This window comes from Micromys minutus (assembly GCF_963924665.1).
Source record: "Micromys minutus genome assembly, chromosome: 26".
Classification (NCBI taxonomy): Eukaryota; Metazoa; Chordata; class Mammalia; order Rodentia; family Muridae; genus Micromys; species Micromys minutus.
The window spans coordinates 31121519-31149134 of NC_137961.1; positions in this window are offsets into that span (position 1 = coordinate 31121519).

The window sequence follows — 27616 nt, forward strand, 5'->3', positions numbered from 1 at the left end:
CCTGATTTTTGACAAAGGAGCCCCAAACATTCAATGGAAAAAGGACAGCCTATTTAACAAATGGTGCTGGTCCAACTGGCACTCAGCATGCAAAAGAATGAAAATAGACACTTTCTTATCTCCTTGTACAAAGCTCAAGTGTAAGTGGATCAAAGATCTCCACATTAAACCAGATACACTGAAACTATTAGATGAGAAAGTAGGGAAAACCTTAGAACACTTAGGCACAGGAGAGAATTTCCTGAACAAAACACCAATGGCTCAAGCTCTAAGGTCAAAGATTAACAAATGGGACTAAATGAGATTGCAAAGTTTCTGTAAGACTAAGGAAATTGTAAAGAAAATAAAAAGGCAACCAACAGAATGGGAAAAGATCTTTACCAAAACCACATCAGATAGAGGCCTAATATCCAAGGTATACAAGGAACTCAAACAGTTAGACAACAGAGAATCAAATAACCCTATTAAAAAATGAGGTACAGAGCTAAACAAAACATTTTCAGTTGAGGAACACCGAATGGCCAAGAAACCTCTGAGGAAGTGCTCGACATTTTTAGCTATTAGGGAAATGCAAATCAAAACAACCCTGAGATTCCACCTCACACCAGTCAGATTGGCCAAGATCCAAAACTCAGATGACAGCAGATGCTGGCAAGGCTGCGGAGAAAGAGGAACACTTCTCCACTGTTGGTGGGGTTGCAAACTAATACAACCACTCTGGAAATCAGTCTGGCAATACCTCAGAAAATTGGATATAGTACTACCTGAAGACTCAGCTATTCCACTTCTGGGCATATACCCCAGAGACACTTTAATACACAACAAAGATATATACACCACAACGTTCATAGCAGCTCTATTTATAATAGTCAGAAGCTGCAAAGAACTCAGATGTCTTTCAGAAGATGAATGGATACAAAAATTGTGGTACATTTACACAATGGAATACTACTCAGCCACCAGAAACAATGAGTTAACCATATTCTTAAGAAAATGCCTGCATCTAGAGAATATCATCCTGAGTGAGATAACCCAGTCACTAAAGAACAGACATAATATGCAGTCACTGATATTGGGATGCTAACCCCAGAGGCTTGCACTCCCCCAGAAACAACTCACAGACTATATGAAGTCCAAGAAATAATGAAAACAAAAATATATATATTTACAAAACAAGAAGACTTTGACTATTTCCATCTTGCGTTTTGTTTTGCATGTACTTTAGGCTCATTGTAACTATTAGGTTTTCAATGCATACTGTCAAGCCCTTGAAAAAATCAAGTACTGACTAAAAAATATATTCACAGAGTTTTATGTAAAAATTATTTTAATATCTGAAAAAACAGTACTGACAAAAATGTATAATTTTAAGCAAAAAATGTTTAAAATCTGTACATTTATCTTTATTTTGTAAAATAAAGTCATTAAAAAAAAGACTAAGGAAACAAATCGCTTTCGCATATTTTTTATCTTTTATTTTTCTCTTTTGTAAATACTTGGAATTTGTGAATGTATCTGAATATTTGATTTTATGAAAGCAGAATACATATTCAGAAGTAGTAGAAATAATTTAAATATCATCATTTTATAATAATACTCCTAAAATTCAATTTTACTTCCAATGTAGTCAAATTTCTATAATTGTAACAATTAGTTCATGTAACAATTTTAAATTGTACTTTCCAGTAACACAGGTGTATTGGCAAAGTTTGCGCACTCACTGATTTCATTTTTGTGTGAAAATCAAACGAAAAAGCCACCACAACACAATGCAAAAGTAGAACCCACTGTAATGTACAGGTAGAGAGCTCAGAGAATGCATTAGGAACAAAAAACCAGAAGGGTTTCAAGGTTATTTGTAGTTTTTTTGTGTATGGGTCTGTCCATCTATCTGTCTTTGTGTGTCTGTCTCCTTTCTCTCTCTCTCTCTCTCTCTCTCTCTCTCTCTCTCTCTCTCTCTCTCTCTCTCTCTCTCTCTGTCTCTCTCTTTCTCTCTCTCTGTGTGTACAAGTCTGGTGCATGTGTGTGTGTGTGTGTGTGTGTGTGTGTGTGTGTGTTTGTCTATAAGTGATTTAGAAGATACTAAGACATAAACTAATAAAATAGTAAATTTTACTCTGAAAAAGATAAAATGTATTCTGTCACAAAGACTTTTAAATGAAATGTAAGAAAATGAAGGATTATTAGTAAGTCTATTTGATGCATGTAGATTAGCCAAAGAATAATGTACACATTTAAATGAGGATTAAGTTACTTTTCTTACTTTTAAGTAATTTTATGATTTCAACATTTTGCGTGTGTGTGTGTTTGGGTGTGTGTGTCTTATAACTCAGCCTGGATAGAGCATATAATAAAATTTAAATAATATCCTCCCAAAACAAGATTTTAGATCATATCATGGAAATATGTGGGAAATATTCTATAATATGTGGGCCATAGTGAGTAAGAGACAATCAGTAACATTTATTTCTCTGTAAGCTCCATGATATTTTTTTTCATTATCTCCTTTCCTATTCTTTTCTGTTCTCCCACTTTTCTTTTTATTTAATACTTCTCAGTTTGGTGGAATTTAAAAGTGTCACCAGAAGCAATTATAAATTGATATTTTGTTCACTAAACTGCCTACCATTTTTTATGTCTCTTGAACCTTGCAACTTCCTATGAACTGATGCTTTATTTTAAAAGGAGAACTTGCTTTTGGCTATTTTGTCTATGTCTGAGTGCATTTGTTTGATACCTAATATTATTTCCTAGTATTTTATGGATACTCAGCTCCTCTTTCAAACAAAAACCTTTGAGGTATGAATTTTAAACTAGGATTCTGAAAAATAAAATCTATTTTCTGTATATTCAGGATGTGGCATTTACAGAATTTTTACATAAAGTTTATGAATGAAAAGGTATGTGACTTTGCAGTAGATCTTGAAAGAATAAACTGTATTTAACTATTTATGTGTGCTATTGTTAAGGTTACTTTTCATTCAGAAGGTGGTGAAAATAACTGAGAAGAGACAGGACAATAGACCTTAAAAATAAACTAAAGCTATCAATTATTTTATTTTTTTCATTGTGTTGCATGGATTTTCTTTCTGAGACTTGAAAAAACAATTATTCATCCTATGTATAGCACTGATGACACACACACACACACACACACACACACACATAAGCAGTTTCTCTCAAGTCTTGGTTGGAAAATCAGACCATTTATGGAGGTTACTCACAGGAGAGAGGTTAGGAGACACTTACAGAAACATTGTTAACCAGTGCAAATGCTTATCTGGAATATATGTCATAACAGGGTGATAACTACACAGACGGGAGCCCTGGAATTCCCTTGCAGTTAGCTCCACCTTATTGTGGAATCATAGACATGGTGCTCAGTCAGAAAGAGAAAACATTAAGATAACTGTGCTACTTCCTCTAAGGCCCAGTGAATTAAGCCACACAGGGAGCAGTGAGAAAGAATGTTAGCTTTTGAGCCAGAGACAGTGCTCTGTAGTTTTCTCTGAATGGGAGTATTTCATTCCTGGAAGAGGACAGGGCTCAGCACTCTAAGGAAAATTATAAAACACAGTACAGTCATGAATCAGATGCTTCAGGAACCAGAGGAAGGTAAAGGATCCATGAGGTCCCCTTACTTGGAATGGCAAACTTACAGATTCACAGATTCTTCTTCAATGCATAAAGTTCTAAGTCTATCCTTTCTCAACCCTGACAATTTCACAGAGAAAAGTACCTTTTTGAAAGATGATCACAGCTGATATCGTGTAATTCACTGACTTGTTTCCCATGTGTAAAGGAAGAAGAATAAAAGAAACATGGATCCAAAGACTTAATCCATTTATTTAGAAAATGTCTTGAATTGTAAATTCAAAACTGACAAAAAATGGAAAGCAAGAAGAAGGTGCTACCAAATCATCACAGACTCAATAAAAACAGCTATGAAAGAAAGGATTTTGATCAATGTACCATTTAGCTGTTATGCAATAATGTAAGTCTAAGAAAGGTAGCCTGGACTCCCTGATGCCTTTAGTGTATTTTTGGATGATTGTAGTACCAGATTGGAAACATCAAAACCCTCAAACCAATAGTTTTCCAGTTGTCGTAGTAAAGGAGGCAAGATGGCAGATGTATACAAGTACCTTGTACAGGACAATATGGTGTCACACTGAAGAACCACACAGGGATGGATAGGAGGGAGAGTCATCAAAGATGTGATAAGCTGATGAAAACAAGATACAAGAATATAAACCTATGGGCTTTTAAAAAATGTTTAAATGGGTCGAGGTAGATGTAAGTTCCTTCATTTGTTTTGGTTTTCCATCTGGGTTATATTGCTGATAATGCTATGCTGGCTTCATGTATTATTAACTAATTAATTAGTTCCTACACTGTGAAAAATCTTTGAAATTAAACCTGACTATTTAAAAGAGCTAAATTTGCAGTTTAAAAGGACAAACCTCTCAGAGCCACTCTTGCACTGGCCTTCATTTTACTGTAATTATAACTTTGACATATTTAAATTTGAAGGGACTTGTGTAACAAACACTGCTATGAGAGAAATAAACATACATTTTAATATGTCCAATGGGGGCAGATATTTTAAAATGAATAGACTGTACGTCCTGATATTTAAAAGCAGGTCAGGTGGGAAGAAGAGAATTCATACATAAATTATAAAGCATATTTGTAGATATGTTTGCTACACATATTAAATGTAAGTGGACAAAAGAAATAGAACTAATGTTAATTTATACATACTTACCGGGTCAATTACAAGCAAAGACATGAAAACATTGAATACACTTATGGGCTTGTTTCTTTGCTATTTCCTTAATGTATTGTCTTAACCCCAAATGTATATGCACAGGCACATCTATCTTCCAGAAGTCCTTTAAGGCAGATGGTGTCCTTGTGAACCAAGGGTCTTGTTTTTTAAATTTCAGTTACATGTATATGTGTTGACGTATATCTGTAGAGATCACTAAAAAAAGCTTCATAATAAAAAGAAAAAAAAGAATAATGTCTACCTCTGCTCTTTGTCTCCTGCCAGGCTGGATTGAAAATGAGAGATTCTTTTGTCTTTACTCATGAGAGGTTGGAGCACTATAGTCAAGAACATATTGATCATACACAGGTATGACATTTACAACAAAGGCAATGAATCCCCGCTCTTGACTTAGGGGAATTATTTTATTCGAAAAGTCTATTGTTTATACAAACGATTTTTCCTAATTAACAAAAATAACCACAAGTCAAATTAACAAAACCGCAGTAATGCAGTGAGGAAAAACTGTGATTCCAAGTGCCCTCAGGGGGTCCTCTTCCTACCTTCTCCAAATCACTGTAATTAAGAGACAATTGACAACTCAAATGCTCACTGGATATGTTTTGATTTGCAAAACTTACTGAATCAATTATCAAACTAAATATAAGAATCACATTTAGAGAAGCCATATGAAAATAACTTCCAAATTTCTGTTTAAAAAGTTGAAATTTGTGTTATTAAAAGTAGAAGTCATGTATAAAATTTTACAGTCCTGTGCATTTATGATACAGTTAAATGTGGCATTCAAAAAGTGTCTTTTTATTGCTTATCAATTTATGGGCACATTAGGTAAGAAGTTTCTTTTGATCTGTCAGTTCTTTTTAACTCATATAACTGCTTTCCAAAATAAAAGCTCTATCATTTCTATATCTACATTGCTAAAATAGAAAGCGATTGTCTATATGTAAAATATGTACCATTCAAACATTAATCTATTAATTTATATGCACAGAAAGAGTTTATTAAGCATTAATTACTAACATAACCTTGTACAGATTAGATCCCAGGAAATGAATGGGAAGAACAAAGAAGGTACATATGGGCAGAAAACCCAGGGTTGGGTAGACTGAGTTATTTAATAGAGATTCTTCAGTATGCTGAAGTTTATTATGTACAGTTTACTGGGGAAGAAATATTGTTGCATACAACTGAAGAAGGCAGAGTTACTGCATACAGTTAAATATAGAGCTGAACAAGGAGTCGGGCTTGGCTAATCTCAATAGGAGCAGTATCAGTAAAGGAGCAGTCTCCAGGCTGTAAACATCTGGAAGATGGGGTGCTATACTATACATTTTCTTCATACACTGTCAACATTCACATTAGGACCAGAGAAAGTCCTCTGAAACTCAACCAGGTAAGACTTGATATCTCCCATAGGATGGAGATATTAGTCCTTGACATGATATTACCTACGTCAAAACCACATTCTTTCAGAGTGTTGCTTGCTCCTCGAAAACTGTATGATGCATATAATACTGTATCCCTCGGGCATGATGTTCAATGGAGAAAAATCATTGTCCACAGAATTGTTAATGCTGAATTTAAGAAAAAGGCAAACACTGGGCAATTTGGAAAACTCTTGCTGCAACTGAAATAATGATTACTAAATTCAAAGACAAGGTTATGGAAAGCTAGCATTGGATTTTAGGAGATCACTGGTCTTTTATCGTGAAGTGAAGGTGGGATCTTCTTACAAAAGGAGCAACACCAATAAGGATCTTTATGAACACATCATATCATTTATAGCAGGGACATTTCAATGTTGTCTTGAATGCTACATGGAATTAGAAGGATTTTTAAAAAACACTCAATACTGTGATCCCATTTGAAAGTTTAGAAAGCCACTTTTGGATCAGTTTGGAGAATTAATTAGGTTAAGTCTTGGGTGAAAGTAGAGGGGAGGGTTCCTTGGAATTTAACTGACATAATCAGTAGAAATATTTACATACAGATATTAAGAAGACAAGAGAGAAAAGAGAAATGAAAGATTGCAAATAATCAATACATAGGTGAGAGGAAGAATTGTAGGCTTTAGGGTACTTAAGTACTAATTCAGACATATGTATTTTGAGTTGTGCAGATTATTTTTGAAAACCAAAAAAATTCATTTAAATGAATTTTCCCTCAAAGAAAAGCTAGATATTAAAGGGAAATACCTAGGAAGACACTGGACACTGGGGGAATCTATGCATTGAATAGCTGTCTACCTCCTCATAGGCCCTATAAGGGCAGGTAAAGAGTGTGGTTGCACGTGTCCAAAGAGGAGCATTTAATTGAACAAAATGCTAAGTAGCTAGCAAAGCCCCTAAAGAAGCAATTTTCTATGTCTTATCTTTCTGCTTTCAGTGATGGTCGACAGCAAGATTTCTAACAGGAGGAGACGTTAGAAGTAAGGCTTGACTTTGAAAATTCTAAGCTGCTCCTATCGCTTGAGCTACTGATCTTTTCTAAATTTATATTAATAGCTATTGATTGAATGCTGGGGATAAAAGCTGTGCCTTGAACATGCTGGGCACATGTCCAACCTTTCAGCAATATACCCAACAAACTCAAACTCACTCATTACGATTCCATTTTATTTCTTTTTCTTTTTTCTTAAATTCTCTTCTCTCTCTCTCTCTCTCTCTCTCTCTCTCTCTCTCTCTCTCTCTCTCTCTCTCTCTCTCTCTCTCTCTCTTTCTCTCTCTCTCTCTTGACCTTTGCTTCTGTTTCTCTATGTGTCCATTCTCTCTGTTTCTTTCAGTTGGTCTGTGTATCTGTATTTGTCTCTTTGTCTATTAGTCTGACTGTCTGTATCTTTCATTTCTACCCCTATCTCAGCTGCTTGAGCTGACATGAAATGTCTGTGCTTAAAATATCTTTCCACTCCAGCAATCCACATCACTAAGGCCATAAGCTTAAGATGTTGGGTCTAGCTTATGTTAGAAGTTGATAATTAAACAACCTCCACAACTCCCATGGACTAAAACACCAACATTTAAGCACACATTGAGAGACATATGGCTCCAGTTGCACATGTAGCTGAAGATAGCAGTGTCTGGCAACAATGTGAGAAAGAGGCCTTTGGTCCAGGGATGGCATGTTTTTCAAATGTAGAGACATGCCAAAACAATGGGGTGGAGGAGGTGATTAGGAGAGAGTGCACCTTTGTGAAGACAAGTGGAGGGGGAGGGGGGATGAGAGTAGGGTGGGGAAAGGGGATTCTATTTCAAAATCTAATAAAAATAAAATCTAATAAAAATAAAATAAAACAAAAAAATCTTGGAGATGAATCCTTTAATAGTGATTGAGAAATAAAAGATTCTCCTCTACTAGTGTCTTGAATAGCATTGTAACATGGTTTCCTGGAGTAGACTCTCCTTGACTGTTTCATCTTTCTGTCAGGTGATAGTGACCCTACTCTCCAGAGGAAACCATACTAAAGATAGTACTTGAAGGAAGTGCCAAACCCTTCCCAAACACTGTGTAAGTTGAAAGATTGGTAATAGTGTTCCTACCCTTCAGCATTGTAAATCATTACATTTCTTTGCTTAACAAATTAACCATCTTAAAAGTGTGTTGTAACAACCCCAAAATAGATTAATACAGCTCATAAAATAGCCAATAAATAAAAATAAAATACCTTAAATAAAAATTTACATGAGAAAATTGTTCTCACCATATGTCTGTTAGTTTGCTAGCAATGTTCTCATGTATATTCTAGAATAGTTCTAAATCGGAAAATAAATTCATATTATACATATTTTGATTCCAGATAGCTGATTGCTTATGTAATAAAAATGAACAAAATATATTTCTTGCAAAATCATTTGTTGAAATAAATCTCATGCTGCAGTTTGCATAAGCAAATTTTCTGACTTGTGTATCTTACAAAGAAGTCTGAAATTTGGAAGAATCTTGAATCTCAAGCTCCTTCTGATCTTTGATTGGCCCCTTGTGTTTTCAGAATGCTTTGCAATATTCTCCACATACATAATTCTGACTTCTACCTCCTCCTCCCTCCAAACTCTGATTGATGAATCTTAAATAATCATTTTTACATTTTTAAGTTACAGTGAATGACAAAAAATTTACAAACCTGGAAAAAATCCAAGGTTGGCAAGCCTATATATTTTATTAAAATTATTGGAAGATCAATTTTCTTATGTTTCTCAATGCTCTGCTACTTAAATGCTAGACTATTTACTTTAAAATGTTCTTCGATAGAGCAGATCTAAACATATCTCATATTTACCTGGAGTTTTGACACCTTTTGAGAAACTGTTGTAGACAGTTGTTCTTTTGTGAGGAATTATAAAGCTGGAATGACAGACAAGCTAACAAGGCAAATCTTATAAAAAGTCAAACTTGTATTTGACATGTCATCAATTGTGTAACAGTAAAGTATTCCCTTCTTTCTTCCCTTGTTTCTTTGTTTCTTTGTTTGTTTGTTTCTTTCTTTCCTTTCTTCTTTCTTTTCTTCTTCCTTCCTTTCTTCCCTTCTTTCTTTTTTCCTTCCTTCTTTCTTTCTTTCCTTCCTTCTTTCTTTCTTTCTTTGATTATTTCTTTCTTCCTTTCTCCTTTCTTCCTTTCTTTTACATAAAGGCAACTATCACTAATACAAAGAAGTAACAATTGGCAACTTCATGATTCTTTTGTCAGTCATTTCATGAAAAACAAACACATATATAGGGAAAAAGAGAGAGAGGTTTTAACATGAAAATGCAACATTCAAATTAATTGTATAATCAGTCTAGTCATTGCAATAAACTATGAAAAATAGAGACAATATTACAGAGAAGACAGGGAAGGGAGGATGGATAAAACACAAAATTCTTCTCATGAGAAGAAGATATTTTATATTTACCTAAGATTACATATAACATATAGATGCATGTCATACATGCAAATGAGTATGTACTTTTAGATGTAATTATGAATACAAAATTATGACATCTGGGGTAATAAGACTCTTGCTCTCAAAGCATAGACTATCAAACAAGGAACCCAGTATCAAGTATGGGAAACCTCCTTTTGAAAGTCAGGAAGAAAATACAAAGGGTTCCCAAAGCAAAACTGCTCTTGCAACTTGATTTTTCTCAGATTCCTCTTGCTTCCACGACTCCTTCACCTCTCTTTGTTGAATTTCCCCAAACTTCAAGGGGAGAGACCCAATGGAGACTTCCTTTCCAGGTTCTCTAGCCACCTGTTTGGCTGTGGGTCTCTGCATCTTCTCCCTTCAGCTGCCAGAGGAAGTCCCCCGTATGAAACTGGACTATCAATATAGCAGAGCATCATTAGAAATAATTTCATGACTTTTTCCCCTTCTGCCATTCCTGCTTGGGTCTATCCTAGGTCTCTGGTTAAGATCAAGTATGGTGTCATCCTTGTCAGTGTTTGTATGGCTCTTGATGTTGTAACAGCAGAGACCACTACAGGTAAAAAACGAAGACTGTAGATTTTCATGTTCCACTTATTAGATTCACAACATAACTCATGTACCCAAGACTCAGGAAATATGCCAAAAACCTGTTGTGCCATGAAATATTGACAAACTCTGAAAGACCATCAAGGATCTATTTTGATGTAATAGCATTAAAGTCTCTTTATTACAACCTTGGGCTTGGGCTGTCCTCTACCCCATTACTGATGCTGCAGGACAGGAAGGCAAAACAGCCTTGAACCCTCAGCAGGAAAAGGTTTTATAAGAAATAGACGTGAGGTGTGTGTGTGGTGGGGCGGGGGAGTCTATCCTGGTATCAGCAAACCAAATGTCTTTTGTAAGCTCACAGGTGGGTGCTTAAAAGTAAGGCTGTGTACAGTCATAAACAGTCTAAAAATATATCTAAAACAATCAGTCCAATCTTTGATTAACTGCTGCTAGGAAGTAGCAAGGGAGGAAATCTGGGTATGGACCAAGGACAAGTCTTTCCTGGTATGTGGATGTAGCTTTGTTTCAACTATTGGTCATGTTTAAGGCTTTTCTTTTTCTTTTATGATGGAGGCCAGTCTCAAGATACATTATGTTTGGCCTTTCAAGACAAGGTAGAAAGAACATACGAACTAGAAGAGCAGGAAGTCTGCTGTGAGATTGTGCTTTGCAGTCAGGAAAGCAAAACGATTTCAGTAAAATTGGAATAATTCCAAGAGAAGTTAATATCGTAGTTGATGGAGGAAATGAGGCCACACCCCTAGATAAAGTCAAATAATAACTATTGATATAGGAAAAAAGAGTCTCCCCCATAGATGAGTACCTTATTGGTTATTTAATATTGATTAGCCAAACCAGGAAACCTATACAGGCAGGCAGCATTAGATATGTGATAACCCACAAAAGGAGAGCCTTTTCAGCAAATGCAAGCAAGTATGTGGAGAAACAAGAACACTCCTCTATTGCTCGTGGAATTTTAAGCTGATAAAACTACTCTAGATATCAGTCTGGGAGTTCCTCAGAAAATTGGACATAGTGCTACTTGGGGACCCAGCTATACCCCTCCTGGGCAAGGGATGCTCCAACATATAACAAGGACACATCATCAAATATGTTCACAGCAGCCTTAGTTATAATAGTCAGAAACTGGAAACAAACTAGATGTTCTTCGACAGAGGAATGGATACAGAAAATGTGGTATATTTACGCAATGGAGAACTACTCAGGTATTAAAAACAATGACTTCATGAAATTCTTAGGCAGATGGATGGAATATCATCCTGAGTGAGTTAACTCTGACACAAAAGAACACACATGGTATGTACTAACTGATAAGTTGATATTAGCCCTAAAGCTCAGGGCACCCAGCATACAATTAACAGATCATATGAAGCTCAAGTTGAAAGATCAAAATGTGAATACTTCAGTCTTTCTAGGAGGAGGAACAAAATACTCTCGAGAGAAAAATGCAGGGACAAAGTGTGGAACAGAAACTGCTACACCTGGGGATTCATCCCATATGCAGCCACCAAACCCAGACATTATTGATGCCAAGAAGTGCTTACTGACAGGATCCTGATAAGTATATTTCCTGAGAGCCTTTGCCAGAATCTTACTGATAGAGATTAAGAAGCTTATAGCTAGCCATTAGACTGAACATGGGGACCCCAGTGCAGGAGTTAGAAAAAGGCTCAAGGAGCTGAAGCCATTTGTAAGCTCATTGAAATAACAACAATATCAACCAACCAGATCCCTCAGAGTTCCCAGGGACTAAACCTCCAGCTAAAGAGTACACGTGGAGGGACCCATGACTTTAGCCATCTATGTAGCAGAGGACTTATTTATTTATTTATTTATTTATTTGGATAGCAGTGAAGGGATAGACCCTTGGTCCTAGGAAAGCTTGATGGCCCGGTGTAGGGAAATGCCAGGTTGTTAGGGTGGGAGTGGGAAGGGAGCATTCTCATAGAAGCATGGGGAATGGTAATGATGGGGGGGCTGGAAAGGGGATAACATTTGAAATGTAAATAAATAGACTATCCACTAGAATAAAAGACAAGGAACCTGTGAATCTGGGGCAGGAACAGTATACCACATGTCAAGGGTGGAGAGAAAAATGAATGGAGAAATTAAATGATTACATTGTTAAAAAGTAGAAAAGCATACTTATTTCAAAGTAAGCAATTGGGTGTGTTGTATCAGTTTGGTCTTTTATTCCACCTAGACCTACTTTGTGACAGTGCTCTGCTCCCCATGGAAGTCAGGCTGTATGAGGACCTGTGCCTAATTACACACCACAGGGCCCAACAGAAGATGGGAGTCTGTTGAAGACAATCATAAGGAGACATACCTCCAGAAAACTTAGGGCAAAGCAGTACAGAGCATGGCTGGATCATAAGGTTAGATGTGGTGTGGGAAGCCAAAATGTAATAAACAAAGCTATACATAGGTCAACAGCTTAGAAGGACAGAGATTTATGTCTTTCTTCTGTTGTCACTGTAATTTTCACACAAATCTTATTTCTCACCAGGTCTTTATTTTCTCTGATGCTTTATAGGTGAGTCCAATGTGTCTTGGCCAATGCCAGAAAGTGAGGTATCTGACTTTGTTCAGTGTTCTCCCATATCACAAAGGCACATTCAGTTTTCTCTAGCACACACTTACAACCCTCAGCTGTGAAAACATGTTTGCATGCCCCTTCATTAATCAGTACAGAAAGCAGCTCACCTAGTGTCTAAAGTAACTTTTTCAAAAGTATTGACATTCAAGAACAAAACCAAATAGAACTCTCACAATGGAACCCATATTTGCTTTGCATTCTAGCATGTCACTTTCTGGGAACAAAAGCAACAACCAAGCTCTTCTAGTAGCAATAGTGTGCAAATTCCCCCAAGTCTACGCTTTTCACCTGTCCTCAAAATCATTCTCAAATAGCTTTTTAAATTCTAATCTGACTTAAAAATAGATCTCCCTAAGTTTAATATTTTATGTTAGCTTCAGGATTCCACTTGCTCTTCATGTTGTGTGTTTTCAGTTATTTGTAAAGTGTTGGCTTTTTAATGCAGTCAAAACAACTTGGAAGAAGGGCTTTTGTAAATAAAGCCCACTGCAACCACCCCATATTCCTTAATTTACCCTTGAGCTCAACCAATACCTAGAGAGAAAATGCTTCATAAAAAAGCCATTTTAACTAGAAGTCTGAAGCATCAGTGGTCATTCATTCAGTAAATCGTCTCAAAAATACTTCAGAAACAGAGTTCTTCGTGGTCTGCAATGTGTGCTTGGTGTTAAGGCAAAATGTAAATAAGCCTGTGAGTTAGACATGCTAAGAGTATATTCTCCTTTAACTAAATAGAAGCTTTGTAACTTGTGTACATTCTGAGGTTCTGAGAGAAACAAAAGGACACAAGCTTTAGGAATAATTTTGTCAAAGAAGAAAGTGTAGAAAAACATCAGCATCATATGACATTTGCTATAATTTCAAATGATCATTTCAAAGGGACTTTGAATCCCATTTATATCCTAGGTATTAACTATGCTAATTCAATCAACAATATCACTTATCTATACCATTTGATTAGGAAAACATTAACAGTATTTCTGACAGCCACACACATATACAGTTTAACTAAATCATTCAGTTTTTTTTTTTAACGTATCAACTCAATTCAGATCAAGTAATGATCATGACAAAAAAATATGACAAAACCCAAAATTGAGACCTGGGAACTCTTCTCATTTCATCATGATCTGGCTTTGCTAAGTTATGCAGCTGAAGAAAATACAGACAGCAATAAGTTCTTAGGGTCCTGACTGCAACCTTATCAACTATGGTACTGATTCACAACCAGTTGATAAAATTAAATAAATATACCATGAACCAGCTTGCTGTGCAAACTCATATAATTATCCCACTGACCTCAAAGGAGGCAAATCTAAAGACATAATAGCCTTCCTGGATCTGCAGTCTGTCAAAAGAAAGAACACACACAGTCTACAAAAGAAAATAATTTAAACCAAAATGTCACTAGTCCTGAGGCCTTGTGTACTTTGTGGGTTTTCTCACTGAAGCAGGAACATATTCAATTTGTAACATACTGGTATGATTATATTGAACTGAGTTTGAGCTTTGCTGAAATGTAATGTTTCTTTTCCTTTGATTGTGAGGATTTCTATGTTCAGAGAGAAAAGTTCATTTGAATCCTATTTGTAAAAGTTCACTCAACTGTCCCAACAAAATATGTAAGTTTCACTAGTGGGAGAAATGTGTGTGTGTGGTGAGGGACAGAAAATGACAGGCATCACAAGCACAGATGTGCTGTCAAAAGAGACCTTTGTAAAAATATTAATTTGTTGGTGAAAATGCAGATGTACAAATAAGCAAAATTACATCCTTTGTGGTTTTTATTTGAAGGTAAAAAAGTCTACCTTTATTTTTTGTAAAGAATGACCTCACAGAAGTACCAACTGAAGGCCTCCTATTTTCAGCCTTCTCTCTTCTTTGAAAGTAGAACACAGTTAAAGAAATAGAAATGTCTGTTCTCTACGGTGTTCATTTGATGGAAAGTTGAGTTTAATCACATTACCATTTGGAAAAAATAATTTGTTCTAACACAGCATGGTCTGACAATCTTGTTCAACATCTGTGAGTTTCTCTAAAAATAGTAAACTTGTGTGCATCCTCTAAGTGAAGAATTCCTCTAACAATCAGCTTTGATGAGTGTAAAGAAAACTGCTACCCACTGAATGATTGCCACTGTGATTTTAAAGTCCAGAAAGATGCCTCAGATTTTTGGTGTCCCTAACATCTAAAGGTGGACATTTTATGTCTTACAATATTCCAAGTGACCTAAGACATCTCTGAAGCTCATGAATACATACTGAACATCTTTTGCCTGTGCCCAGTACAACAATCTTAACAGCAAACAGCCTTCCTAATCAATTTGGGCATCTTCATTTTGATTCCAAAAATATTGTTTTTCATAAGTTAAAATAAGTCACAACACTTGTACATATTCTATACTCTAAAGTAAACAAGCATTTATATTAACTAACTATCCAATGATTTCCTTTTTCTATTTGTTGGTTGTCACACCCCAAGTCATGATGCTAGCTCCTGCAATTCAGTGATGTGATTGAAGAGGTAACTTAAGGGTTTATCGGAAAGTCCTTTGTGTGGGATGGTGTTTTGCTGGGCGGAACATGAAGGAAGGTTTTCCTGAAGTGGACACAGGTGAAAGACTAAGTCAGAATCATGAAGCAACGTTTTGCTGAAGCAAACACAGGATAGAATATGTTCTGCTAAAGCAAGCACTTGAAAGTACAGGTTATGAAGGATTCTTTGCTACATTGGAACTCCATGAAGAGAAATGGGCCAAAAAACTGCTAGTGGTATGCTGCAGCTTCTTGCCCTTCCTCTGACTTGGGTGATTGGCAGAGTGAGGTCAGCTGAGACCGACTCGGGAGCTGAGGCAAGACACAAGGTGAGGTAAGACTCATGGAAGACACATGATGATTGGAGGAAGTATAGAAGAACTGGACAGACGGCGACTAAGGCTGAATCTGGCCTGCTTACTGAAATAGCTGTGCAACACTGTTGCTCTTGCATCTTTGCTGATCTTTGCTTTGCTGAGAGGCACAGCCAAGAACTTCTCCTGGTGTCCCTCAGAACTGGACTGCTGGCATTTCTGTGAAGTGTTTGCAGATGGTTGAGCTGCTGATGCTGCTCTGTGAACTGAACTGCTGATTTCCAGACAACACAGATGGGAGTTGCTCCAAAGAAGCACTTCTACACAGGTCTACTTCCTGTGTATCCTTTCTACTATCTCTGGTGGGTGAGGAGCTAGACGGGAGGTTAAAGCATTTAAGAATCATCATTAAAAATCGGTTCTGAAAATATTTTTTCTCTTTTTTTATTAGATACTCTATATTTAATTTGAGATGTTATCCCTTTACCCTGCCCTGTTTCCCTCCCCTTTCTCACCCCATTTGCCTTCCCAAAGGTGCACTCCCTATTTTAATTTTAAAGTTATACATGACTTTCAAAGAGGTCTGGGATTTTAAAGGGAAAATGAGTTAAAAGGCAAAAGCAAACAGAAAAACAAAATCTTCCTACAACTTTATCTATGTAGGTTGCAATCATTATCTATGAATGTAAAATAATATCCAAAGACTATTGTTAAAATATTCTGTTGAAGAACATCTTCAATATTACTTTTGTTGTGACATGAAGAATGAAACTAAATAAATTCATGTTGACATTAGTGCATAAACTCTGAGTTTCCAAAGCTGTCATAAAGTACACTGCAATGATATAAAATGGTGAGGGGCCATGGCCCACTTCGTGCATTATGAATTAAGAGTAAGCCACTGAATAGTCTCAGTGATGACTGAAGTAGTCTCACAGTGAATTCATCACAGAAGGGAGAACGGGGACAACATCTTTATTGTTTACAGTTTTCTCTAATGAAAGAGAGATGTTTTGAAACTGGGGTAAAGATTTCTTTATATAAATCCATAAATAACTATACATAAATCTCCTTCCCCCGCCCTGGATTAAAAATGTGCTACAGTTTGGGTATTATTCATTGGGAAGTTGAATATGTCATGCCCGAGAAAAACAAGAGTCCAGATAGATGAAAAAAAAAACCTGGTTGCAATTCTTCCCATGGACTTTAGATGACAGTACTTGCCCCCAGTTAGAGGTGAACCTTTATCATTAGCCACAGCTATATATTAAAGTCACTGTCTGAAATATTAGAAATGTAGAAATGATTCCTAGATGATCCTTGGAGACAGGCTGTGTTGATATAATTATCACTGTTAAGAATTGGTGCTAAATGCCGGTAGCACAGTTTCTTCAGGAGCGTATTTCTCACAGAAGCAGTATATTGCTTTCACTAATGCAAATGTTTGCTTTTTTAAAATTTCTAATTTGCTGCTGTGATGTAGAAGCCCCTGGCCCAGTTTCCCCACCCTAGGCTTAAGTGTTTTTCAATGGTCTTTTTCTTTAAAATTCTATAGAACAGTTTAATTTCCTACTGTTCAGATTAAAAACTTATTTCTCTTCTCCTGGCAATTTCTTTGATATTCATTTTGTTGCTTCTTATACGTTGTTTAATTCTGATGATTAATTAATTGACATACAAGAAAAATGGATGAGAAAGTAGTGATAATTCCAACATACAGGTATGTGATTATTGTTTTATTAGTATCTGGACATTTGTTGTGTGGTAGAAGACAAAAGTTACTTCTGGGTCATAGTTATTGGTGTTGTTTATGAAAAATCTTTTATGGAAAGAAAACTGTGCAATGTAATAAATCATACTTCAGTCTCACATTGTCTGCCTAAGTCTGAAGATGAATAAACATACAAACATACAATCAATAAATGAGATGTAACATAAAGATCAATTAATCACAATTACATTTAATGTTTTAATATATTACTCAGCTTCAATTTATATAGAATATGCTTATTTTATATATTTAATTATTATTAAAGCATAAATATATTTTATATTTACATTAGTATTGAAATATATTTTGAATTCAAAAATTATATAAATTGCACATATATTTTCAGAAAAAGAAGACTTTAAATTTCTTGAGATGCAGAACTACTTCTGTGAAAATCCACACTTGAAATAATACTATTATATATTTTTCTCGTTGTCAGCATTCATTGTATTATAAACATAGATTCAAAATTATGATAAAATATAAAATTAGTAGGAAAATACAAGAATCAAATTTAGTTTGTGATTTCCATGAATATTTATTAACTACAGTCTCAGTGCTAAGTGAGAAGTATTTTGTTGTCAATGATAAATGAAAAACCAATTGATTACCTTATGAATAAAAACACTAGGCTAAGTCATGCTTGTCAGAGAAGAATGAATCAACATGTGTAACAAGATTTCACTCTAATACTGAAAGATGTCATCTCCAATCTCTTACTCTAAATCAGTGGTTCTCAGACTTTACTACAATTCCTCCAACCAAAAACTGTATTCATTATACTTCATTGAATTAATTGTGCTACTGTTATAAATCATAATATAAAGACCTACAGGCCAGATGTCTGACGTATGATCTACCCACAAAAGGGTTGCAACTAAACCACAAGTTGAGAACAGCTGTCCTAACTGTTGTAATTTCTCAAAAGTTAACAAAAACAAAAAACAAAAAAAGAAGTCAGAAATCATTGGTGCTTGAAAATCTGAAGGACAAAACTTATTTGCTGTAATACTCAAGAACTATTTTTTAAAAATTAAAAGATGATTGCGTGAAAAACCTGAAAAAACGCTGACCAACTTGTCTGTCTTCCTGGTCCAGATTCAGCACTTTGAGTTGGTACACCCCAACATCTACTACATCTGACTCAGTGGAGGAGCTGGTGCTACATTTTACCAGCAAGTGTCTTTGATTTAGAAGTTTATATAACTTGACATTTTATTTGATGGAAATCATTATTATGATATGATGGATATCATTGTTTGAAGGCAGGAATGATGCTCTGCATGAAGGTTAGGAAGCAAAGATAGGAGAATTAAGATGGTATCTCTGGGTACAACTGAAGTGAACTACTGTGTTGCCTAGGAACCCCCTTCTACATGCAAAATAGCCTTTTCCCTGCTTGATGTAAATCATGATTTTACGATTAAGCTTTCCAACTCAGAAATGTATTCTTTAAGAATATTTTTTCTCAATTTTGAGTTTTAGAAATTGTAGATTTTAGTGACTTTTTCTCTTCAAACTTTCAGCATTTATGAGGACCTTCTATTCAGGGATTAGGAGTCACATCATTTGGGAATACTTATTTGGTGTAAGTTAACAGACTTAAAAGTCTCATACTTAACATGGAGTATACGGTAGTTAATATGACAAAATTACATACATTTGAATGTCGCCTCATCTATTATGGCATTATTATCATATAATATTATTTAATCAAGTTAATAAAGAGGGGAAAATGTTTTTCTCTGCACTCATAGATTTCCTAAAGTCTGAGAGTTAATGTGCCAAAATAGACATATTTATGGCAGAAATAGTGCATGTATTTAGAGAAATTTCTGTGATAGGAGATTTCCCAGAACAGTGAAAATGCAAAGCAGTTGTTAGCCCCAGGGTTTATTTTCATTTTAGCAGAACACTGGCAGTAAAAGAAACAGATCAGACAACAGAAGGAGGGATTTGGGCTTCTAGGCAGATAACTTACAGGAAAATGACTCTACAGGACATGGCAAATGGGGCAGGGGCAGTTTTTCTGAGCATCTCTTCTGCAGATTGAATTGTGTGGTCTTGTCTCTAGGGTCATGTTCTTCCAGATCCATGAGTAGGAAAATACAAGCACCTTGGCACAGGAGCGCGACAGCTGCTCTTAGGAAGAGGAGACATGCCACGCCACATAGGCTATGTCTCAATTAGTTCCTTCTAAAAAATGAGCTTTGCACACCGGGACATGTGGGATATGCATACCAGGAGGTATAGTCTTAACTCTCTCAATAGAACTTTCTCATTGGTTGGCTCACTCCAGATTGCCTGTAGAATCAGATGGAATAAAGAAGGATGCAGAGAAGGGAATGAAGTCAGAAGGTCCGCGCAGTGATATAGATAGCTAACATTAATCTCTGTAGATTTCTTTAAAGGATGTGTCGTGTTGTTTTTCATCTGTTCCTGTCTGTCTTTGTGTTGTATTCTTTGAGTATGTACAAAAGCCCAGTTTACAAACATCCTTTATGATATCCCAATTCCGCACACTTGCTTACTTAAAGGCTTAAAGCCCTGCTCTTTGTTGAACTTGGAAGTTTTCACACTCTTCTCTCCAAGCAGAGCAAAGGAGAACAAATGCCCTTGGAGAGAGATGCTGTTAGCGATGGTTTGGGGAAAGTTCATGTCATACCGTCTGACTTTCATATCACATTATAATAGCTGCTTTCAGGAGTTGTGACTGATTAGGGATTGCTAAAAATTTCTTTGTCAGTTGCAGCCTTAAAAGCAACAATTCTGTATTTGAAAAAAAACTTCTAACTCTGTGTCTTGGTATCTTTTCCTTGCCTATCAGAAGGGAAATACTGAAATTTGTAAAATATACCAGGACAAATAGTCTTAACTTTTAATCCGTATCATACTTATGTTTTTATTCACATTTACTCCAAGGAAACAATGTTTTATTTTATTTTCTCCATTACTTACAATTTTTGCTCTGAGAAAATAAACAGATAAAGTAAGTTTCTGAACTTAGCTTAAAGGATTGTGATTTAAATCTGAATGTAAACAGTTTCTTTATTCTTGTTTTGGCCTGCTTGGCTTCTAGCTAAAACTCCTTATTATTAGAATCAGTACAGAATTTGTTTGGGAACTTTTCAAATAAAGGCACAAGTTTATTAACAAGATACTATACATTTCAGATGAGTGACCGTGATCAAATATTAATGAATTTGAATGCTAGTTACATAAAAATAACAACTAACAACAAAAAACTCAATCAATCAGAAAATTGGTCGTAAAATAAACCTGTTAAACACAATTACTCAATATCTACTTTAAAAGAAATGGCAAAAGAAGTTGTTTCGGGATCAAATATTCACTATATTTATTTTTAAATGGACAAAAGAAGCCAACAGTAGGAAAGCATCCAAGACCCAGAAGCATCCCCACAAAACCAGAGCAACACCTTGCTGTGGAGTATGCTTTGACTTCCCTATAATTTATCAATTAATGGCAATTAATAGCTGATTCTAATGTTGAAGTTTGAAGAGTCAGGTTCTGTTCCAATTAGAAGAAAATAGAACTCATTGGAAAGCACTCTTAAACTTTCTATATCCCGGATAAATATCGAGTAGACTATTGCATCAAGCAAACAATACTGATATTCCATTTTAATCATGTATAAAATTCTTTAATGATCAAGTTCTGCTTGGTTAGTTCCAAAAACTTAGTAAATAAATTATGTGCAATTTATAAAACTGATGTATCTAGGCAAGATATTATAAAAATATTTCTCTAAGTATTATTAACATTAGTAGATTTTATGATGTGAGTGTACTGAATTCACTGTTCAGGTTACACAGAATGTCACAATAAGCACACGATCAGATAACTTTAGAATATTTTGGGGTGCTATTACATAAAATGTAGGTCATTTCTGATTCTTGTTTCTAACTTTTATCTCATGTGCAAAATCATCTCTACAAATACTGTTTTGCACATTTATTACTTCATTTATATTTAAATCACAAGAACATAAATAACAGTAGATGAAATAACTGGGTGGATGTTTATTTAAGTAGTAGAAAAGGTTTTTCAGTATAAAGAAAATAGACCATTTGCTTTAATTTGTATACTACCTAATGACACAATACACACAGTTTTATACTTTGAAATTTCTTCTTGTCTCTCAAAGATGAATAGATGCACCTCTTTTATAGTAGATAGATTAATATGCATTTCGCACAATAACCACGGTCTCTGCAGAAACACTTGTCTTTACTTTAGACGACATGAGAAAGCACTGCATGTTTGTATAGCTTTATAAGGATTAGAGAAATATGTCTTAAAAATGCCCCACGTTGACTTTAGTTCCATCCTGTGGACATGTCCATGCGTTGTACAGTTTTTTCTGCTCTGGAATCTTTGATATGTTTTGAGACCAGTTTATAGTTTCATTTTCAATTTTTTTTTCTGGACAGAGTTGTAGTTAACATTAACATAGGCCTTTAGAAGGTCTGGAATGGACCTTTTTCTTTATTGTTCTTTTTTTGGAGAATAAAAACATCAGTATTTTTTAATACTGTCCAAAAGCCATTTGATTGCATCAGAAGGCTCACAGTCTTTGGTGAACAAGAGTGCGACAATGAGAAAAACTGTAAATGGCCTGCATCAACACAGCAAAAAACAAGCTACACTGCTTTTGTGTGTGTGTGTGTGTGTGTGTGTGTGTGTGTGTGTGTGTGTGTGTGTATGTGCTTTTAAAAATTGTATATTTTTATCTATTTACATTTCAAATGTCATCTCCTTTTCCTGTTTACACTCTGGAAATCCCTATCCCACCCTCTATCCCCCTGCTTTTCTGATGGTGCTTTACCACCCATCCACCCATACCTGCCTTCCCACCCTGACATTTCCCTACACTGGGACATTGAGCCTTCCCAGGACCAAGAGCCTCTCCTTCCACTGATGTCCTACCAGGACATCCTCTGCTACATATGCAGCTGGAGTCATGTGTCCTCCCATGTTTTACGTTTTGCTTGGTGTTTTAGTCCCTGGGAGATCTGGGGAGGCTGGTTGGTTGATACTGTTGTTCTTCCTATGGGTTGCTTACACCTTCAGCAAACTACACTTCTTAGCTATAGCTTGCAATACTTTCTATGCCTTCAATGACCAACAGCTCAGTCTGTTTAAGAACGGAGTGTCATTTCAGGCATTTGTCTGTGGTCTTATTCTTCGAACACTCCAGTTGAATTTCTTCTGGAGATTGGTTGCTAGCCTTAGTCATATTGTGCCTGATTCCATTTGCGCACTCTAACTTTCAATAATATTGAGTGGTGACTTAATTAAATTCTCAGTTGGTGTTGTAATTTTCTTTGTATTTCCTATATCTGCAAATTTAATAACTTTGTCTCATGTGCCTTCACCTACCACTAATCTAAATTGATGGTCTACAAAATTAGGTAGTGTCATCTAAAGTCCGAAGTAACAAGTGTCAGGGGATAGAAAAAATAATGACACATGACTTTTCCTCATGTATTTATCAATTAGCTGGATGATATTAGCCTTTATAAATGTATATCTCACAAACTGATTCAGAAAACGTGTGGCCAAGTGTTGATGGCAGTGTGATTAAGAGTTCTTGAACACAGGAGTTCTGAAGATAACACAGAGCTCATTCATCTTTAATCTAAAGCAGGTCACATAATTTAAGTAAAATTTCTTGGCCTTTGAATCAATGAAAAGTAGAAAATTATTGCTCTTAAAGTGCTATGAGAAATATTCATTTGCCAATAAAAGTAAAGGAAGCAGGGGTGAGAAACGTGTTTTATGGAGGTGTCTAGTCAGGACCATTGTACCAGGAAGCATTAAAAACTTTAGACAGAGCATCATTTAATTTTTAAATGATCATTGTGAGGGTTGTTTCATAAAGCATATATGGTTGGTTAAGTGTTAGGATACTGAAATGATAACTCAATAGTAATGAGGTGAAAGGAACACAGAGAGGAAAACATTCACAAGACAAGAATTCAGAATGCACTCCTGATGAAACATTTAGGTATTTTATGTTTCAATCAGTCATTTGTGTAATTTCCATCATTTACATTTTAAATGAATTTACATGTTTTTCTGTTGTTTTCTAATTTCTACCAAAGTAGCTCGTGGTGACCATTTCTCTCATGCGAAAACTAACGCTATTTGGGAAATGTTGTTCAGCTCCTTAGGGAATTTCCCAGCAGTCTGTACTTCCATACTGACAGATCATAATAACAGTGCTACATGAAAGACATACAAAATATCCATATGAAATCTAATAGGGTGGAACTTTCTAATAAGCTTATTTATTATCTGATGTGGAAATCAAGTGAGAATTTTAGGAGCAGTTTTCTTTATAGATCAGTCTTCCTAAATCCCTAAAAGTCACTTGCTTACTGAGAAGTACCAGCAATGTCCTGGGACCAAGGGTGGAGCTCACTGCTTAACTTTCAAATGTAATAATTTCCTTCCCTGTTAGAATACTATTATTTCCTCTCTAATCCTCTAATCTTTTCTTTTCTCTCTCTTTCTCTCCCTCTCTCCCTTTTTCCCTCTCCCCCCTCCCCAAAGGTCAGTCAGTGATTTGGACCTAATACATTAAAAGTCACTAAAAGCTTGAACATCATTACTAATGTATAAGGTCCTGTGTGTGTGTGTGTGTGTGTGTGTGTGTGTGTGTGTGAGAGAGAGAGAGAGAGAGAGAGAAAGAGAGAGAGAGGTGGGGGAGGAGAATGCTCCTTGCATATGTTCAGCTTGTGCTAACTTATGCTCTTTTGCATTAATATTCAATAGCTTGTTCTTCATTGTCCTCAGGCCCATGAGTCCCCAGCCTGGAGTGCAACTTTTCAGTGAGGCCCGTTAGACAGAAGCTTGCTTATGCTGTTGTACTCTTGAATAGCATTCTGCGACTTCAGTCTCTCTGACTTTTATTTCTTTTTTGGTCATCAAGAAATGAATGCTATACATTCACTTGTAAGCGGATACGGATACTAGCTCCCGACTCTCCCCCTGCAAAAGCTCGGAATAACCAAGAAACCATCAACAGAACTTATGAAAAGAAAAAAAAAAGGAAGACAAAAATGTGGATGCCTCAGTCCTTCTTAGAAAGGAGAACAAAGCAGGGGAAGAAATACAAGATCAAATAGAGGAACGGAGACTGAATAAAAGATCTACAGAGACTGCCTCACCTGGAGAACCACTTCATATGCAGCCACCAAACCCAAGCACTATTGCTGATGCCAAGAAGAGTTTACTGGCAGGAGTCACATACGGATGTCTCCTCAGAGGCTCTCCCAAAGTCATACAGATACAGATGAGGATGCATGCAGCTAACCATCAGACTGAATATGGAAACACCAACAAAACAGTTAAAGAAAGACTGAAAGAGCTGAAAGGTTTGCAGCCTTATGGGAAGAACAACATCATCAACAACCCAAGGCACTGAGGGGAAGAGAGTGATTGGGAGAGGGAGCACCTTAATGGAAACAAAATGAAGGGGAGAAGTGAGAGAAGGAGGAAAAGGGTATAATATTTGAAATGTAAATACAGAGAATATCCAAAATATTTGAAAAAAATAAAAGAAAAAGAAGTGAATAGTTTCCTCCCTTCTTGGTCCTGGTCAGAGTATTCCTCATTATTAACTTAGGTAACAAGTTGTGGATAGAACACTCTCTGATTACAAATGAAAATATACATTTATTTTTTATATTGATTATCTCAGACATAATCCCACTAACCCTAACCTTAACATAATGCTCTTTCATAACTGAATGAGCTTAACACATATAAGGTAATATAACAAGAAATAGAAATTAACATAATGTTCTTTCTGCCATTCAATGAAAAAATATTTCTTATATCTTATGCATTGAATCATTTGCACCAAAGGATTTAATAATATAATGCTGTTAGCCAGAGTTTGAATGAATTACTTTGAGAACTATTTAAGAAACTGATACTAGTAAGATCGTCACCTTGATTAGAGACATGTAAAATAAACAGCATGAGTTAAAGTCTCTTAAACACTGGTGGAAATATTTTAATCATTCATTTCTAACATATAAATGAACAAAATATAAAGCCTCTAAATTTCAAAATTTCTAATGAATGGGTAACTATGAATTAGAATATAAAAAGTATTGAAGTTTTCAGGAGTTTTAAAAATAATATAGCTATAAAGATAATGGTTTTTAGATAAGCATATAAAACAAAATATATGTTTGACCTAAAAATTACAAAGTGAGTTACAGAAATATGTCTACTATCTACATTATTTTTACAATTTTTATTAGATAGTTTATGCATTACAGATCAATTATTATTTCTTTTCCAGGTTCTACACTCTCCCATATTCCCTCCCCATATTTTTATGAGGATGCTTCCCCTCTTACCCACTCCCACCTCAACACCTTGGCATTCTCCTACACGGGGGCATCGAGCCTTCACAGGACCAAGAGCTTCTTTTTCTATTGATGCCAGACAACACCATTCTCTGCTACATATGAGGCTGGAGCCATGGGTTCCTCCATGTATATTCTTTAGTTGGTGGTTTAGTCCCTGGAAGATCTGGGAGGTCCAATTGGTTGATATTGGTGTTCTTCTTATGGGATTAGAAACCTCTTGAGCTCTTTCAGTCCTTTCTCTCACTCCTCCATTGTAGTCCCTGTGCTTAGTATGATTATTAGCTAATCTACAAATGAGACATCATAAAATTGCAAAACATCTGCAAGGCAAAGAACAGTGTCATTAGGACAAAACTGCAAACAACAGATTCAGAAAAGGGCAAGCTTCACTCAATCCTACATTCGATAGTGGGCTGATATCTAATATACACTAAGAACTCAAAAAGTTAGTCTCCAGAGAACAAAATAATCCTATTCAAAATGGGGCACAGTGCTAAACAAAAAATTTTCAAGTGCAAAATTGCAAATGGCACGGGAGCACCTAAAAAATTATTCAACATCTTTAGTCATCAGGGAAATGCAAATCAAAACAATCATGAGAGTCTACCTCACACCAGTCAGAATGGCTAAGACCTATACTATTTTTTAACACTTGAGGTTTGGAATATAAAGTGTAGTCAAGGGCATGGTGAGATGATCCAGTGATTGAGAGTGCTTGCTGAATCGATCATTTCTTATCTCCTTGTACAAAGTACAAGTCCAAGTGAATTAAGACCTCCACATAAAACCAGGTACACTGAAACTCATAGAACAGAAAATGGGGAAGAGCTTAGAACACATAGGCACAGGGGAAAATTTCCTAAACAGAACACCAATGCTCTAAGATTGATAATTGACAAATGAGACCTGTTATTTTGTGCACAGACATGCATACACACAGAGAAATAAAAAAGGGAAATTATTTAAAAGTTAAAAAAAACCTAGAAGCATGAAAAATACAGCCAGATGAAGTATTTAAAACAATAATACCGGTTCTATCTCCACGGGTACCTGTGACAAATATCTAAGTAGCATTTATCTTGAAATTTATCTGCAAGGATATCCCTTTAATTCATTCATTTTCCTTTCCCACCTTTAAGAAGGAGTTTAGACTTCATATTGACATGTAAGCACCATGTCTACTAGAGGAAAATATTTTAGCATTATTTTAATCAGAGAAAGCAGGATCTACATTTTGGGAAAGGAATGCTTGCTCCTCTCTTTAATGCTGTGGCAGTCAGATTAATGGGAGTTCACTGACCTGTTGTGCATTTGGACATCTTTTCTTCTACCTTACTGTTTATGAGTAAGTCGGTGAGTGAAATTTTCATTATTGGCATAATTTCCATTTTGACTCTGGACATCTCTCTTGTATGTGTCTCATGGAAAGCGTTCAGCTTAAATCAGTGAAACACTGTGGTATGTGTGCAATAGAGATAAACGTGTAAATATTTAGTGTAGAAAGGCCTTAATGGATAGATCTTCAGAATTCCATCTCCTCCCTACTCACATTTGCACTGTTCCAAATCTCTGTGGGGATGCACGTAATGGAGAAGGAGGATAATGTAGATATAAACAAGGCTGGTAGAACCCATTAGACACAGTAAAGTGGACCTTTCACAGATCGAGAAGCTTTCTGGTCCCTGTGGTCCCTGCAGAGTAATGCCAAGGTGTGGGTAATCATCC